The sequence below is a fragment of the Erinaceus europaeus genome, chromosome 8 (assembly GCF_950295315.1).
Source record: "Erinaceus europaeus chromosome 8, mEriEur2.1, whole genome shotgun sequence".
In the NCBI taxonomy this organism is placed as follows: domain Eukaryota; kingdom Metazoa; phylum Chordata; class Mammalia; order Eulipotyphla; family Erinaceidae; genus Erinaceus; species Erinaceus europaeus.
In genome coordinates, this window is record NC_080169.1 from 64,724,704 (window position 1) to 64,742,720 (window position 18,017).

General features: G+C 36.2%; 1 protein-coding gene across 1 annotated transcript in view; it reads left to right on the forward strand.

The window, feature by feature from the left end:
- The window catches only part of PCLO (piccolo presynaptic cytomatrix protein), a 187,410-nt gene that overhangs the window by 28,207 nt on the left and 141,186 nt on the right, over window positions 1-18,017 (forward strand). The gene's annotated exons all lie outside the window — the stretch shown is intronic.

An 18,017-nucleotide genomic window follows, 5' to 3' on the forward strand; every position in this document is an offset into this window, starting at 1 on the left:
CACAAAGGGGTCTGTTTTGTTGTTACTGCTAGGAAACAATGGAGAGAGGGATTTATTCGAGGTCTAGGCCCATCATGTCTGTATGGGAATCTCAGAACTCCCCGATTAGGGCCCCAGCTGATGGGGTGGCCTGATAGTGACTAAAGAGTCATCATTACAGTATGCCAGTCTCTTGCCCTTATTCAACTTTTGCAGTCCTTGCTTTGCTAAGGTTAGTTTTGGAGTGAGTGAGAGAACTGTAATAGGAAGTAGGTAAGGAGGGTATCTAAGTCTAATTAGATACTATTTCATTAGGAATTTTATACTGACTCACTATAGACTATTGTGTATTTTTGCTTTCAGGTATATATTTTGCCCTAACTTATGGATACATGTGAACACATGCTCTATCTTACGGACCTGGTCTATATCTAGGTTTTGGTATTTTGTTAGGAAGTGAACTTCCTGGAATGGAATTTGATAATACTATGAAAGGAAAGGTCTCACCTGAGTAATGAGGTTGAAGGGTTGACATTCCATGCCTGACGTCTCTGGACACAGTATGAAGTGAAGCCTGCTGAGGTGGTACTCATTAGGTTGGGATCCGTGGATGCAGTATCATTTGGTATGAATTGAGAGAAGCATAGAGATTCTAGGACTGGGGGAAATATAGGCTCTAAAGAGGAAGTGGGAGGTTTCTGCTGTCTTAGGGTTCAAGAAGACAATAGATAGTTATTGCTATAATCACATTATTTGGCAATTGGGTTAACTTTGAAATATCCCTTTGTTAGGATTTGCTGTATCATAGACAACATCACCATAATTTATGTCCTTTGACATTATTTGTGTATAGCTGTGCCACTGGTTGCTTCTGTTCTCCCTGGTCTAGGCTTTTAAGAGAATCAACATATCAAAGACTCAGCCTATGTATTAAAAAGACTCAGTCTGTGATGCAAAAGGTTTGAGACATTCAATAGATTTTTCTCCTCTCATATTCACTAGTGATTTATCTGACTACAAATTGATAGGAGTGTACATAAACACCATTCCCACCACCAAAAGACTGTGTCCCATCCCATTTCCCCCCCCCCCCCCCCACTCTGTGAAGCTGAACAACCACCCTCACGCCAGGGTTTTTACTTTGGTGCCCTACTCCAAATTCAATCAAATCCTGCTTTGAGTTTTGCTTTCTGTTATTCTTTCTCAACTTCTGTTTATGAGTGGGATCATTCCATACTTATCTGTATCTTTCTGACTTAGCTCACTTAACATATTTCCTTCTAGTTCCATCCAAGATGGGTCAGAGAAGGTGGATTCATTGTTCTTAATAGCTGTGTAGTATTCCATTGTGTGTGTGTGTGTGTGTGTGTGTGTGTGTGTATCACAGCTTTCTCAGCCACTCATCTGTTGTTGGGCACCTGGGTTGCTTCCAGGTTTTAGCTATTGCAAATTGTGCTGCTATGAACATAGGTGTACACATTTCTTTTTGGTTGGGTGCTATGGAGTCCTTGGGGTATACCCCTAGGAGAGTGATTACTGGGTCATAGGGAAAAGGAAGGTCCATGTCTAGCCTTGTGAGACTTCTCCAGACTGCTCTCCACAGAGGCTGGACCAATTTACATTCCCACCAGCAGTGCAGAATGGTTCCTCTGTCCCCACAGCCTCTCCAGCATTTGTTGCTGCTGTCCTTTTTGATGTATGCCATTCTTACAGGTGTGAGGTGGTATCTCAGTGTTGTCTTTATTTGCATTTCTCTGATAATCAGCGACCTGGAGCAATTTTTCATGTGTTTGTTAGCCTTTTGGATCTCTTCTGCAGTTAACGTTTTGTTCATATTCTTTGCCCATTTTTGGATGAGGTCATTTGTTTTTTTTATTGCTAAGTTTGCTGAGCTCTTTGTGTATTTTGGTGATTAGTCTCTTTGTCTGATGTATGGCATGTGAAGATCTTCTCCCATTCTGTGAGGGGTCTCTTTGTTTGTGTGATAGTTTCTTTGGCTGTGCAGAAGCTTTTCAATTTGATTTAGTCCCATTGGTTTGTTTCTGCTTTAGTCTTCCTTGCAGTTAGGTTTGTTTCATTAGGTGAGAAAGTGTTCCACCAATGTTTTCCTCTAAGTATTTGATAGTTTCTGGTCTAAAATCCATGTCCTTATCATTTGGACTTGATTTTTTTTCTGGTGAGATAAGGTAGTTCAGTTTCATTTTTCTGCATGTTTCAACCCAGTTTTTCCAGCACCATTTATTGAAGAGAGCCTCTTTCCTCCATTTAATATTTTGGGCCCCCTTATCAAAGATGAGATGTCCATAGGTGTGGGGGAGTCATGCTGATCTTGTGCGCTTACACATTGAATGTCACCCTTGCACTATTTTTAAAAGTAGGTAATATTTGGTTTCTCTTTGCATTTCACGGGTGGTAACAGTTATAATTATTTACAGTATTTTAGATTTCTTGCACAAAAGCATATCTTTTTGATTGTATATTCATGAAGAGAGGAATTTTTGTTTTCTTCATAATCATATTTACTTCATAGATTTAAAAAATGTGCCCTTTAAGGAAGAGCCTTATGTAATTAACATGGTGTAGCTAATTTGAATAGCTAGAAAACAGACTGTTATCTTAAAAACAGAACTGAATTCTTATATTTAAAGTATATTTTGTGTATATTACAAAGTTTCATGTATAGTTGATAGAGAACTATACTGTATAAATATAAAGGTATAAAAGGAAAGTATAAAATTATATTCTATTTATTTACTTAAAATATTTATTTATTCCCTTTCATTGCCCTTGTTTTTTTTATTGTTGTTGTTATCACTATTGTTATTATTGATGTTGTCACTGTTGGATAGGACAGAGAGAAATGGAGAAAGTGGGGGAAGACAGAGGAGGAGAGAAAGATAGATACCTGCAGACCTGCTTCACTGCTTGTGAAATGACTCCCCTGCAGATAGGGAGCTGGGGGCTCGAACTGGGATCCTTACACTGGTCTTTGCGCTTTGTGCCATGTGAGCTTAACCCGCTGTGCTATCTCCCGACTCCCTAAAATTATCTTTTTATATTAATAATCTGTAGATGTGTGTATAGCAGTGTGTATGTATACATATGTATGTATTTGAATCATGACAGTTAACATTCTGTCAATATTTGGGATATGAAATGAGAGATCTTAGCTTGAAAGAGACTATTACTGTAGAAAAATCTTTGATTTTCTTTATGTTGATAAATTTTATTTTTCAGGTGTTCATTTGGAAAGATTTCTTGAATATTATAAAGAATTTCTTAGGACACATGGTTTGAAAATATAAGTAGTTTTAAGTATTTAGATAGTTTAGACACAATTCTGTTTTGAAATTAGTGAAACTTGGATGATCTATCATTCAAATTAATTTGCTCTGAGGTATTTTCTTTGGATTTCAAAGATTATGCTTCAGTGCAGATTAAAATTGGTATAACAAAATGTGTGGAATAATGTTTCTAATTCAGTCTGACTATGCTAATTGGAATTAAATTTTCATTTAGTATAAGGCTTTAATGCCATCTCGTCTCCAGGTAAAGTCTGTTGATTGATCTGACTTCAAGGTAGTGGATGAAGATTAGTTGAGCTAATACATGTTCAGATACTTCTGTTATTGTATTACTCAAAGAACTTTGAAGGGTTAGCAGGAAGGTTAGTTGAGAAGATACATCATGCTTTCATGCGTGTGTATACAGTAGCACACACATCATATAAGTTGTCAATATGATTTATAAGTGTAATTTGTGGTGATATCACAAGGGTCATAGTCCTAAACTCTCCTCTTTTTCCTTGAGGAGTGGTTGGGAGACCTTTAATCCATGATGCTTATTATATCTACTTTTTTCCCACTTTACTGATGATCTTCTTCTTAAGAATCAGTATTTTTCAGCTGCACCAGCATTTGCATGTTCAATCTAGATTTAGAGAGCATTCTCTGAGTATATTCAGACTTTTTGCCTACAGTTAAAAGAAAGGGTATCCATCAAGAACATACTCAGCTTGGGGGCCAGGTAGTACACACTGAGTTGAACACACGTTACCATGCCCAGGGTCCTGGGTTTTAAATCTCCAGTCCCTACCTGCAGGGAGGAAGCTCCAGATGAGCTTTGAAGCAGTGCTTCAGATCTTTTTCTCTTTCCCTCTTCTTCTCTCCCTCCCTCTCACCTCAATTTTTCTCCTTCCTATTAAATAAAAGAAAGAGGCTAAAACAAAAGAAAAAATGGCCACCGGGAGATGTGGACTCACCCTGCAGGCGTCAAGCTCCAGTGATAACTCTGGTGGCAATTAGGTTGGTGAAATAGTTCAGTATTATCACTAATTAGGCTGGTGAACTAGCAACAGAGTGTGCTGCCTTGTCATGTATGCAGCCCTAGTTCAAGCTCAGCCCCCACTACATTGAAGGAAACGTTGTTGTGGTGGTCTCATGTTCTCTCTTTCTCTCTGTCTGTTTCCTCTCCTATGCTTTCTTTCTCTCTGCCTACCTGTATGGATCTTAAAAGAAAAGAAAAGGTAAAGAAAAAAGAAAATTAAGCTGTTTCCATTTGTTTTTCTAAGGAAGCACACTTAAATCTCTGCATTAGCCTTGCTGCTAGTACAATAAGCAAGGTAAGGCAAGGCTTATTTCTCTACTTGTGCCACTTTGCTCTTCCCTTTTGCTGTTCTTTTCTCTGGTATGGAAAAGGTCTGTAGTCCTTTACTGTGTGTTGCAGAGCCAGAGCCACGCCTCCTCCCCACCCCATTAATCAAGCATACCTTTTCCATCTGGTTGCTTCCTTGCTCTCATAAAACAGTTCCATAGCTCCTGAACTGTGCCTAAAGCTGCAGGGCCCTGGGGTTGAGTCAGACATGCACAATAAGCTTCACACTTTAACTGTTTGATATCCAGTTTGTATAAACGATACTGTAATCCTCTGAGTCAAGGTAGCTTTTATTTTAGGTTTTAATTTTGCCAACGCAGGGAATATTTTATCTTGGAAGGAGTTGTAAGAGTAAAAATAAGCCATTCTAAAAGAGCTAGCCTTAGAATTTGGAAGCATGCTGAGAAAAACAGTCTAAATTGGCAATCAGTTTGCCTAGTGAATTTAAATCATTTTTAGTTCAGTTCAAATGCAAAAAAAAAAAAAAGAACCAGAATTACTCAGAGTAGTTATTGTATTGTTTTCATTACACTTTTTCAAAAGTAGCTTTTTTTTTTTTGCTGTGAGAATAAAACTTGGAACTCTGTTCCCTTATGATTTAGGAAATGCTAGAGTCATAATTTCTCTTCTTTAGAAAGGTAATTATACATGGCTTAAGTGATATAGGACTAACTGGCATATATTTGTCACTAGGCAACAAATGGGCCTTTTGAGCCAATTAAAACTCAGTGGTGTAACTGAGCACTTTATATGTTATCTAAATACCCAAGAAGACATAATATCTTCTTGTTACTTTATAGTTACTGCTTAGCACAGTACCAAAAAGCATTTAAGTACATATGCAATCACACACACTAGAAATTTAAAATTGAAAGGAAAAACAAACCCCTATGTATTAGATAATTAGGTAATGGAGATCTACCGTGTCTACCTGGTAATTTCTGTCATCAGTGGCAAAGAGGGTTGGGTGATGATACTTTTGACTGACATAAGATGTTTTCTGTGGAAACAATTTTTAGAATTCATTTGAAAAGAAATTTGATATGTATATGTCTATAACATGATGGTTAAAAAAATATAACTTTTAAATACATATTTTTCTTTTCTTTTTTAATAATTTCATTAGTCTTTTTAAAATGTATTTTACACAGTATTCAACTGTGTAAACTATTTAACATTTATAGTATTTATCCATATGATTAAAGATATCTTAAATGTTATGATAATTAGATACTTTTATTGATGTATGCTATTTTATACATATTCTCATATGGATATGTTTTGATATTTTTAAATAAAATACAGTATTAGACATAAATATTTGTATTTTGTTATATTTATTTATTGGGTAGAGCAGAAATCAGGAGGGAAGGGGGAGATAGGGAGAGAGACAGACAGACACCTGTAGCACTGCTTCAACACTCTTGAAGTTTCCCCCAGCAGGTGGGGATGGGTGGCTCAAACCTGGTCCTTGTTCACTGTAACATGTGCACTCAACTTGGTACACTACCGCCTGGCCCTTAAATATCTGTATTTTCTGTTTCCCAAGAATAGCTTTGCTATTACTAAGGACACTAATTCAAGTATTAAAGCATTAAAGTATGGAGCAACTGAGATTGCTATTTACCGTGTTAGCTTCGCGGGTGGGAGAGAGAGATGACCAGGGACTCATGGCTGAGCTGGGAAGCAGTATCTCTTTATTGATGAATGGGGATGCCGTTCAACAATCTAATCTCTTCTAATCACAACACAATTCTGTCCTGCATCTCTCCTGAGGCGAAGAGTCAGGAACAAGGAAGTACGTAGGATAGGGGGCGGGGAGAAGGGAAAAGCGAACCAGTTAGGATTAAACCAATGTCCTGGAGGCAGGGGGGGTTTCAGTCAACAGTGGCTATGCAAACAGAATACAGTATTAAGCAGGGGGGATCAAACCAATGAAACAGAAGGGGGTCTTAGAAGCAGAATTTTAGAAGCATACCAACAGCTATTGTGATTTTTTTTTCCAACTTCTGCCTCTCCAAACTTGGATAATATTATTTAAAATGATATTTGTTTATTTGGAAGTCTATATATACTTTGTTATTGTTGCTTTGATTATACTTTGATTACTGGGTATTTTATTTAGACATTAAATGTGAATAGTTGGTTCTAATTATGATCCAGACAAAACATTGTAGAGATATTATAGGATGGGGAATAAACTTATTCTTCTTGATGTTATTTATTTATTTGATTGTGACTGGTGTCTGACTAGGGATATAACAAAGACATTATGCCAGGTATTTTTGTTATAGGAGCCCTGTGGAGTGAGTTTTACACCTACTTCTGAGATTAGGAGGATGGGTATAAGAGAGGTGCAATTATCAAGCCACAGAGGTATAATTCAGAGCCTGAGTCACTGTTCTCTTCTCACTATACTATATTTAAAAAAAAAAAAATCACAGGAACTTGTTAACAAATGCCACTTGTTCTGTGCTCTCTTACCTGTAAGCTGTGTCAGTTGGAAATTACTAGCATTTTAGTAACAACAAATTTATAAATTGAGCATCAAAACTAAGTAAGGGCTCAGAAATAATGTAATGGCTATGTAAAATACTCCTGTGCCTGAGGCACTAGAAGTCTTGGGTTCAATCCCAGACACTATTCTAAACAAGAACTGAGCAGTGCTCTGATTAAAAAAAAAAAAAAAAAAAGACAAAACAGTACAGACACAAATCAATCAGCACTTGGGGTCCACAGTATAATGATAGCTATGTTATATGGTTGAATTTAGGTGGCCAAGGTAGATTGAAAGGGAAAGTTAGAATCTCTGTTGACTGTTTCCTTTACAGATAAATCCACTCACTGGGCAGACTTTATAGGTGAAGCATATAAAATGCTTCACTGCTTCTGTATATAGAGAATATGAGGGAATTAAATGTACTTCCTCCAGCTGCAAGAAATACTATTATGTTACTCCTAGTGCTTGATATATACAAAGACAGATAAAATATGTGAGCTATCTCACAAATAATTTTATGCTAATTCTTCTTCTAGCGTTTGCCATAAAATTATTTATGTTAATGATACTTTTTAATTTTAATTACCATACCACCAGGGTTATCACTAGGGCTCAGTGCCTGTAGGAGAAATCTATCACTCCTAATGGCCATTCCTGCCACCCTCCTTTTTTTCTTTCTCTGCTTTTTCTTTTTATTAAACAAGACAGAGAAATTGAAAGAGAAGAAAGGGAATTCTTCATCACCTCTTCCTGCATCTCCACTCATGAAGCTTCTCTCCTACAGTTGGGGGATGGGTATCTCAAACTATGTCCTTTAGCAACTTAACATGTGTGCTCAACTGAATATGCTACCACCAAGCCCCCATGTTGATTATTCTTGTAGAAGATTTTTTTTTTACTAGAATATTGCTACTGCCATTATACTGTTGCTTTGCAGTTATATGCACTTGCATTGTAGAATAATCACTGTGTATGATTTATTTCTTGCACCACAGATGAGTAATGAGGCCAGGCAGTGGCACACATGGTTGAGTGCACACATTACCATGAAAAAGGACCAAGTTTAATCCTCTGGTCTCTGTTTTCAGGAGGGGTGGCTTCATAAGTAAAGCAGTGCTATGGGTATCTCTCTGTCTGTCTCCCTCTTGTCTCCCCCTTCCCTCTCAATTTTTCTCTGTCCTCTCAAATTAAATTAAATTAAATTTAAAATAAGGAAAGCATATTTATTTGTACTATATCTCTTCCAGAATGCAGTATCTTAAAGTTATATAAGGTAGCTAACCTTTTTTTTCAAATATTTATCTATTCCCTTTTGTTGCCCTTGTTGTTTTATTGTTGTAGCTATTATTGATGTCGTTGTTGTTGGATATGACAGAGAGAAATGGAGAGGAGGGAAAGACAGAGAGGGGGAGAGAAAGACAGACACCTGCAGACCTGCTTCACCACCTGTGAAGCGACCCCTCCTGCAGGTGGGGAGCCAGGGGCTTGAACCAGGATCCTTACGCTTTGCGCCATGCACGTTTAACCCGCTGCGCTACTGACCAACTCCCTTTTTTTTTTTTTTTTGGTAAATACTTTTCTAAGCAGATAGGTCATAGAACTCTCATTCATAAAATCTATACTATGAATGCCCTGTCTGGTCCTGAAGTTCAGTATTCTCAGTTTCTGCTAATAACCAGTAAGAAACTTAAATACTATCAATATATACTAGTATACTATGACCACATTACCCTTTTACCTAGTATATTTGATCTCTCTAGTTCCAAATGATTCCTCTAGTCTTTATTTTCAGGGGCATTTTTCCTTTTTTTTTTTTTTTTTCCTTCTTTCCTTCCTTCCTTCCTTCCTTCCATTCTTTCTTTCTATCTTTCTTTCTTTCTTAATTATGATAGAGACAAAGAGTAATAGAACAAGGAGAGAGAGAAAAAGAGTAAGAGCTACTTATAGCCTGCTCAGTTGCTCATGACTGGGGAGAACAGGGATTTGAACCCTGGTCTTCACACAAGGTAACTTTGGCACTTTGCCACCATCTGGCCCCTTGACCCCATTTATAGACTTGTTTATAGACTTTCCCACCCCCTTTTGGTTTTTATAGTGACTATACTATTAAATATAGAAGGATTTGAAGTCTTAAAAGGTTTATATGAGGTACTTACGCTTTGTAATGTTATTTTGAAATGAGCATGTGATCTTACTATACTTATTTTATTGAATTATTTTCACAAACCTTTATGCATTGTGCATTCTTAAACTTGAACACTAACTGACTCAGTCTCTTTACGAAGTAATTAGTTGTGCAGTATCTTACAATGTTGATGTATACTTTCCTGTTACAAACAGAGAAGTTGGGAGTGGCTTTAGATCCTCTTACACATTTAAGGCTGTAGTAAAACATCCATCCACATATATTTTTGGTGCGTTGATAGGGAATGAGCAGAAGGCTACATGCATTTGTGATACCTCTGAACTACTTCTTCTGCATAAATTTTAGCCTGAATTTTTAGAGAAAGAGAAAGGGAGGGGGTGAGAAACAGGGAGGAGGGGGCTGGAAGGGGATGCAATAAAGCACTGCTCTACCATCTGTAGAATTTGGTGGTCTTTCTCATGCTCCTGTGTGGTGCTTGGTATTGGATCGTGGGTTTCACAGGTGATAATCTATTATCTTTACTTGCTGGAGCCATTTCCTCTGCCCCAGTACAATCTTCGGTATATTAGATACATTCTTTTGAAATAGATGTGCAAGGTTAAGGAAAGTAAGGATTAAAGAAATTTTCATTTTATTTTTTTATATTTTACTTATTTATTTACTTATCAGTGTATTGGGTAGAGACAGAAATAAAAAGGGAAGGGGGAGGGCGAGAAAGATTCCCGCAGCATTGCTTAACCACTCATGAAACTTTCACCCTGCAGATGAAGGCCAAGGGCTTGAACCTGGATCCTTGTTCACTGTAACATGTGTTTAATCAGGTGTGCCACTGCCTGGTCTCTCACTTTTACTTTTAAATGGTACTAATCCGTATTATCTTAAAGTATTTACATTGGTCAATACTTCATATTTATCAATTTCAAGAGTCAGAAATTATACTGTCTTGCTACATTAATTTAAATTTCTCTGCCTAGTTTGAGAGTTAACATTACATGCTTGTGGGGCCAGAAGGTGGCATATCTGGTTATGCTCACACACTACAGTGCACAAGGACCCAGGTTCAAGCCCCTGGTCCCTACCTGCGGGAGGAAAGCTTCACAAGTGGTAAAGCAGGGCTGCAAAAGTCTTTCTGCCACTCTCGTTCTGTATCTCCCCTCTCTCAATTTCTAGCTCTATCCAATAATAAAAGTAAATAAAATTAAAAAATAGTATTCCATTTAAAAAATCACATGCTTGTTAGCATCATAAGAGTTTGCAAGCCATTTATATGAAGTAATTTTTACACCTCCATTCTCACTATATTTTTATTTTAAAAAAGATTAATTTTATTATGAGACAAAAATGAAAGGGGGCTGAAAAACAGTGAAAGACTCTGAACCAGAGCATTGCTCAGCTCTGGCTTAAAAGTGCTGTCCGTAATTGAATTTTGCACCTCTGGGGCTTCAGTGTTCTAGCAGACTACACAATTTCCCTATCTCTAGTTTCACTTTACTGAGGGAATGTTGATTTACAGGATTATTTTCACAAAGGTACATTATCCCAACATAGGTATCAGTACATTTGACTCTCTACCAAACTATTATCCTGTCTACCAAATGGATTTAGATTCCCCAGCTTCTGACTGGTACTTCTCCCTTCACCTTTCTGAGTATCACAGTAGATACAGTCTATTGAAGATTCACCCTGTCTTGTCTTTTTCTTTGTTTCTTAGGTAACCATCTGTGAGTGAACTCACCTGGTATTTGTCCTCTTGTTCTGGGTTGATTCACTCAATGTAATCTACTCCAATCCCAACCATTTTGTAACAAGAGATTATGCCCTTGTTTCTTAGAGCTGGGTAGTATACTACTATATATATATATATATATATATACATATATATATATATATATATATATATTTTTTTTTATTTAAGAAAGGATTAATTAACAAAACCATAGGGTAGGAGGGGCACAACTCCACACAATTCCCAACACCCAATCTCCATATCCCACCCCCTCCCCTGATAGCTTTCCCATTTTCCATCCCTCTGGGAGCATGGACCCAGGGTCATTGTGGGTTGCAGAAGGTAGAAGGTCTGGCTTCTGTAATTGCTTCCCCGCTGAACATGGGCGTTGACTGGTTGGTCCATACTCCCAGTCTGCCTCTCTCTTTCCCTAGTAGGGTATGTCTCTGGGGAAGAGGAGCTCCAGGACACATTGGTGGGGTCTTCAATCCAGGGAAGCCTGGCCAGCATACTGATGGCATCTGGAACCTGGTGACTGAAAAGAGAGTTGACATACGAAGCCAAACAAATTGTTGAGCAATCATGGACCCAAAGCTTGGAATAGTGGAGAGGAAGTGTTAGGGAGGTACTCACTGCAAACTCTAGTGTACTTCTGCTTTCAGGTATATATTTTGCAGTAGTTTATAGATACGTGTGAAGATATGCTCTCTCTCACAGAAACTGGTGTATATCTAGGTTTTGGGACTTTGTTAGAAAGTGAACCACCTGAGATGAAATTAGAGTATACTATGAAAGGAAAGGTCTCACCCGAGTAATGAAGCTGAAAGGTTGTCATTCCACATGTGAAGTCTCTGGACACAGTCTGAAGTGAAGCATGTTGAGGTGGCAATCGTGGCGTTGGTCTGTGTATATATTTTATAGCTTCCTTAACCATTCACCTATTGTTGGACACTTTGGTTGTTTCCAAATGTTGGCTATTACAAATAGCACTTCCATGAACATGATAATGGATATATCTTTTTGGATAGGTTTTTCTTTTCTTCTTTGCAGAAATGTCCAGGAGAGGAATTGCTGGGTATGACAGGTACATTTTGAATGTTTCCAGAACTCTCCCCACAAGGGCTGAATCAATTTGCATTCCCACCAACAATGTAGAAGCGTTCTCTTATCTACATATTCTCCCCAGCACATGTTCCTATCATTTTTGGTACAGGCCATTCTCCCAAGTGTGATGTAGTAACTAACTCCTTGTCACCTTGATCTGCATTTTTCTGACTATCAGGGATTTTGAGTATATTTCATATGCTTATTGGCCCTCTGAATATCTTCTTTAGTGAAGAGTCTGGTTCTTCCTCCCGTTTTTAATAGACTTTTTGTTTCTGTTGCTAAGTTCGGTGCACACATACACACATACACAAAAATTTATATAGCTATTTATATTTCTTATTTTAGTATTTTTCCATTTATATTGGTCATTTTTTTGTGGGTTATGTTTGTATATTTTGTTGAGAATTAGGAAATTTAGTTCAGGTCAGCCTATCTTTTAATAAATAATTTTCCCTTGTCAGTCACTTGTATTTAATTTTATTTTATTTGTGAGCTTTACTTTTATACATGGCTTTGTTAAAAATATGAAAACATATCTTTTAATTTTTAATGGGGATACTTAATTTATTTTTAATAAAACAGAGAGCTTGACTAAAGAGTACCACTCATCTCTGGCATCAGATGCTGGGGGCTGAACCTGGTATCTCATATCTGCAAACATTGTACTCTATTACTAAACTATTTCCTAATCCCAGCTTATTACTATGATTACTTACTTTGCTAAAGAAGGCCTTTTTACATTTGTATTATAAAAAATTGCAATCTATATTTTTTCTAAAATATTGTTAGTTTTATTTTTCACCTTATAACACCTATTATCTGTATTTTTTTTTAATGATGTGAGGTAAAGAGTTTAATTTTACATATTTGGAATGTTTTTTTTTAAATTCAGTTTTCTTTTTTTCTTTCTTTCTTTCTTCTTTTTTGTTTAACACCAGATCACTGCTCTCTGGTTTATGGTGGTGCTGGAGATTGAACCTGGGACCTCAAAACCTAAGGCATGAAAGGCTTTTGCGTAACCATTATACTATCTCCCCAGCCCTACATTTGGAATGCATAGCCACTTGCTTATACATCATTTACTAAGTAATTACTATTTTCCACTTTGGATTTTACTGTTGTAATATTTTTTTTGTAAAGTCCTTCAGTAAATTTCCATGGAAATACTCTACTATTTTAGATTTAAAGTTTGTTTTGTTTGTTACATGTGAAGTTAACAGTATTAACACTAATATTTTTAGTAGTTTAGGTGTAGTATTTTAAAATATTAAGTATTCCTGTAGACTTTCATGTTGACGTAGTTAGGTGTGAGGAGACTGCCATTTTTACTTATCAGTTTGGGCCCCTCACAGAAGATACAGATTTCATTTAATTCCATTTTATTTCTTTCTCTCTTTCTCTTTCTCTCTTTTCTCCTTCTCCTCCTCCTTCTCCTCTTCCTTCTTCTCCTATAAAATAGGGCGAGAAAGCTAGCTGATCTAGTAAGATGCTTGCTATGCTGTGCATACAACCCAGCTTCAAGCCTGGCCTCCTTTGTATTGAAGGAAGCTTTGTTGCTGTGGTCTCCTTTTCTCACTCTCTTGCTTTCTGGCTTATTCTCTGAAGTTGTCCTGACACTAACTTAAAATAAAAAAGGCGTAATTAGCGTCCTAACTTTAAGCTTTTCTGATGTTTTCTGGTTTGACAGAAACACATGTTCTCATGGGGAAACGATAATGACTCCAATATGGGGCAAATTTTTGTGAGGTATATTTTAATGTAAAGTATAAAAATTACACTAAGTAATTGAGAACTCTCGAGGAAAAAAGAATTGGCGGGGGGGGGGGGGGCAGGCGGTAGCGCACCGGGTTAAGAGCACATGGCGCAAAGATCCTGGTTCAAGCCTCTGGTTCCCCACCTGCATCTTGTGAGACAATATTTAAAGAAAATATTTTTTGAAGAAAAAAAGTCTTAGATAATTCATATTGTATTGATTTCTTTAATTAGTATAATTTTAAATTGCATTTCAATGTTACAAGAAAACTGACTCTAGGTGTTTTAGAATCCTGTTAAGAGAGCAAAGTAAAAGAAAGGTTGATGCTTTTTATAAAAGTCACGAAATAAATTCAACCTTTTGTTTTGCATGCCTCAGCTGACACTGTTCACTTTTATCTAAGTCATTTAAGTATTAGTAAGACTTTTGTATACTTAGATAATACTTACATAATTAGATTTCTCTGAATACAAGATCTTTTTTTTAAGTGGAGAGTGGTTATTTTCCTGCTTGCTACTCATGTATTTCAGCATGGGGTGAATCAAATAAGAATAGAATAAAAACACACTGTATAATAGATATAAACCCATAGAATTTCATGAAAATGATTAATAAATATCAGCAGGAATCAACAAGCATTCTTACAAACAACTTAGTGAAAAGGTATGTTAAGTTACGGAGTGCTTTAATTAGCTTTCCTTTGAAAATATGGCTCTGATGTAGTTCTGTTTTTAGCAGGGACTAAAGAAAACTGCTTGCGATGGTACATAGAAATGATGTGTGAGCAGTGCCATTAACAGGAATGTTATAAATTATCCTACTTATAAAGTTATGAAATAAGGAAGAAACTGAAACTACATTAAATTTTATAATTGTTACTCTGATGTGCTTAAAAGAAAAATGTTTACTCAAATATTACTTCAGTCTTTAAAAAAGAATAGGCTCATAGTCATCATTTACCTTATTATTTTTTGTTAAAACAACCTCTTAGAGAATATTTAAAAAAAAATAGTGCACTACTTTGGAGTAAAATAGCAGTTGGTGGTAGTTGTATTGTGCAGACAACTAACACGAGGAGATAAGGAACTGTATACACATGAATACTGTCATAAAAATTATTACATCCCCCCCTAAAATGATATAAACGATACATTTAGAGGGTAGACAACAGGGCACCTGGTAGAATGCACACATTACCATGCTAAAGGGTCCAGGTTCAAGTCCCTGCTCCCACCTGCAGGATGTGAACCCTCACTAGTGGTGAGCTGTGCTGCAGGTGCCTTTCTGTCTCCTTCTTTATTTCAATTTTTCTCTGTCTCTGTAAAAATAAAAGGCCACTGAAAAAAATTTAAAATAATTTAAAAATAAATAAATAAAAGGCTTTTGGAAGCAGTATATTCTTCATATAGGCACCAAGTCTCGGGGCTTTATTTTAAAAAATATATATATATGTATATATATATATATATAATATTGTTATTTTTATTTTTAATATTTCTATTTAAATTTAAAATAAAATAACAGTTTTTAAATATATATTTATTTTGTTGCATGAGAAAGACCAGAGCACTGCTACATTATTTTGTATTATTCCAGGGATCAAACTCAGACTATCATGTGCAAGGCATGGGATCTACACACTGAGTCATTTTTCATTGATGCTAATTACGCCTTTTTTATTTTAAGTTAGTGTCAGGACAACTTCAGAGAATAAGCCAGAAAGCAAGAGAGTGAGAAAAGGAGACCACAGCAACAAAGCTTCCTTCAATACAAAGGAGGCCAGGCTTGAAGCTGGGTTGTATGCACAGCATAGCAAGCATCTTACTAGATCAGCTAGCTTTCTCGCCCTATTTTATAGGAGAAGAAGGAAGAGGAGGAGGAGGAGGAGGAGGAGAAGGAGAAAAGAGAGAAAGAGAAAGAGAGAAAGAAATAAAATGGAATTAAATGAAATCTGTATCTTCTGTGAGGGGCCCAAACTGGTAAGTAAAAATGGCAGTCTCCTCACACCTAACTACGTCAACATGAAAGTCTACAGGAATACTTAATATTTTAAAATATTACACCTAAACTACTAAAAATATTAGTGTTAATACTGTTAACTTCACATGTAACAAACAAAACAAACTTTAAATCTAAAATAGTAGAGTATTTCCATGGAAATTTACTGAAGGACTTTACAAAAAAAATATTACAACAGTAAAATCCAAAGTGGAAAATAGTAATTACTTAGTAAATGATGTATAAGCAAGTGGCTATGCATTCCAAATGTAGGGCTGGGGAGATAGTATAATGGTTACGCAAAAGCCTTTCATGCCTTAGGTTTTGAGGTCCCAGGTTCAATCTCCAGCACCACCATAAACCAGAGAGCAGTGATCTGGTGTTAAACAAAAAAGAAGAAAGAAAGAAAGAAAAAAAGAAAACTGAATTTAAAAAAAAACATTCCAAATATGTAAAATTAAACTCTTTACCTCACATCATTAAAAAAAAATACAGATAATAGGTGTTATAAGGTGAAAAATAAAACTAACAATATTTTAGAAAAAATATAGATTGCAATTTTTTATAATACAAATGTTAAAAAGGCCTTCTTTAGCAAAGTAAGTAATCATAGTAATAAGCTGGGACTAGGAAATAGTTTAGTAATAGAGTACAATGTTTGCAGATATGAGATACCAGGTTCAGCCCCCAGCATCTGATGCCAGAGATGAGTGGTACTCTTTAGTCAAGCTCTCTGTTTTATTAAAAATAAATTAAGTATCCCCATTAAAAATTAAAAGATATGTTTTCATATTTTTAACAAAGCCATGTATAAAAGTAAAGCTCACAAATAAAATAAAATTAAATACAAGTGACTGACAAGGGAAAATTATTTATTAAAAGATAGGCTGACCTGAACTAAATTTCCTAATTCTCAACAAAATATACAAACATAACCCACAAAAAAATGACCAATATAAATGGAAAAATACTAAAATAAGAAATATAAATAGCTATATAAATTTGTGTGTATGTGTGTATGTGTGCACCGAACTTAGCAACAAAACAAAACAAATGAAAACATGACTTTCACCTTGTCAATTCTACTTAAAATTTTTTAATTCATGATAGAGTTAAAGAAACAGCAGATCGCTGCTCAGCTCTGACACTGGATATGGGGTTTGAATGTGGAGCCTATAGAACAGCAGACATATAGGTCTGATGAGCAACTGCTGTGCTCTTTCCCAGACTTTGTTACATCCCTCTTATCTCTACCCAAAGACACTTGTTTAAGTCTTTAATTCTTCCTCTATAATGCTAGTGTTGTGATTTATAGGACATGTTTCTTTTGGCCATTAAAATTAACAAACTACATTTCTATAGTTGGTTTTCATCCGTAGTTCTTGTCTCACAGCTGCCCAAAATCTTGAAATTCCCTAACAGTAGAGAGTGATACATGTGCTTTGTTATGTCAGTAAGGTGGCTTTTAAGGATTTGAGTTTAGAAGCTCTGTTCCTGTTCCCAACCTCCTTGGAGAGAAAAGAATTGGAAGTTGTGTTCAATTGCAAAAGACCAATGACTTAATCAGTGGTTGGGAGTGAGAATATTTTGCAGACACTCGTCAGAGTTATAAGAAATAATTCCATAATTCCACAACTGTACTGTAAACAATTACCTGCCCCCACACCTCTACAAAATGACTAAACAAACAAACCCTAGAGGAGAGGACTTCAGAAAACTTTCTTGTGGTGAACATGTGGAGTTGTTACTGTGAGAGAATAGTGAGCCCAAAAAGGAAATGGCAGCTGTGTGCCATTTATAATACCTCGCTTTTTACATCTCCTCCAGCTGGATAGTTCTTTGTCATAAAGTAGTGATCTAGAGAGTAAATGGATTTTCTGAGTTATGTGTGCTGTGGTAACAAATTAATTGAAACTGAGGAAGTGTCATGTGCCTCTGACTTGTTGCTAGTTAAATAGATGGATAGATAACAACCTGAACAGTGGTCTCTAAAATGAAGTGATATTGGGAAACTGAGCCTGTAAACTGAATTCAGATATTATCTGTAAGTGTCAGAATTGTGAATTCTTAGATATCCTGCTCACATCTGAGAGTTGCTTATTGAGTGGAAAAGCCTGACTTTCAAGATACTACCTATGCCACTTGTTAATGGCTT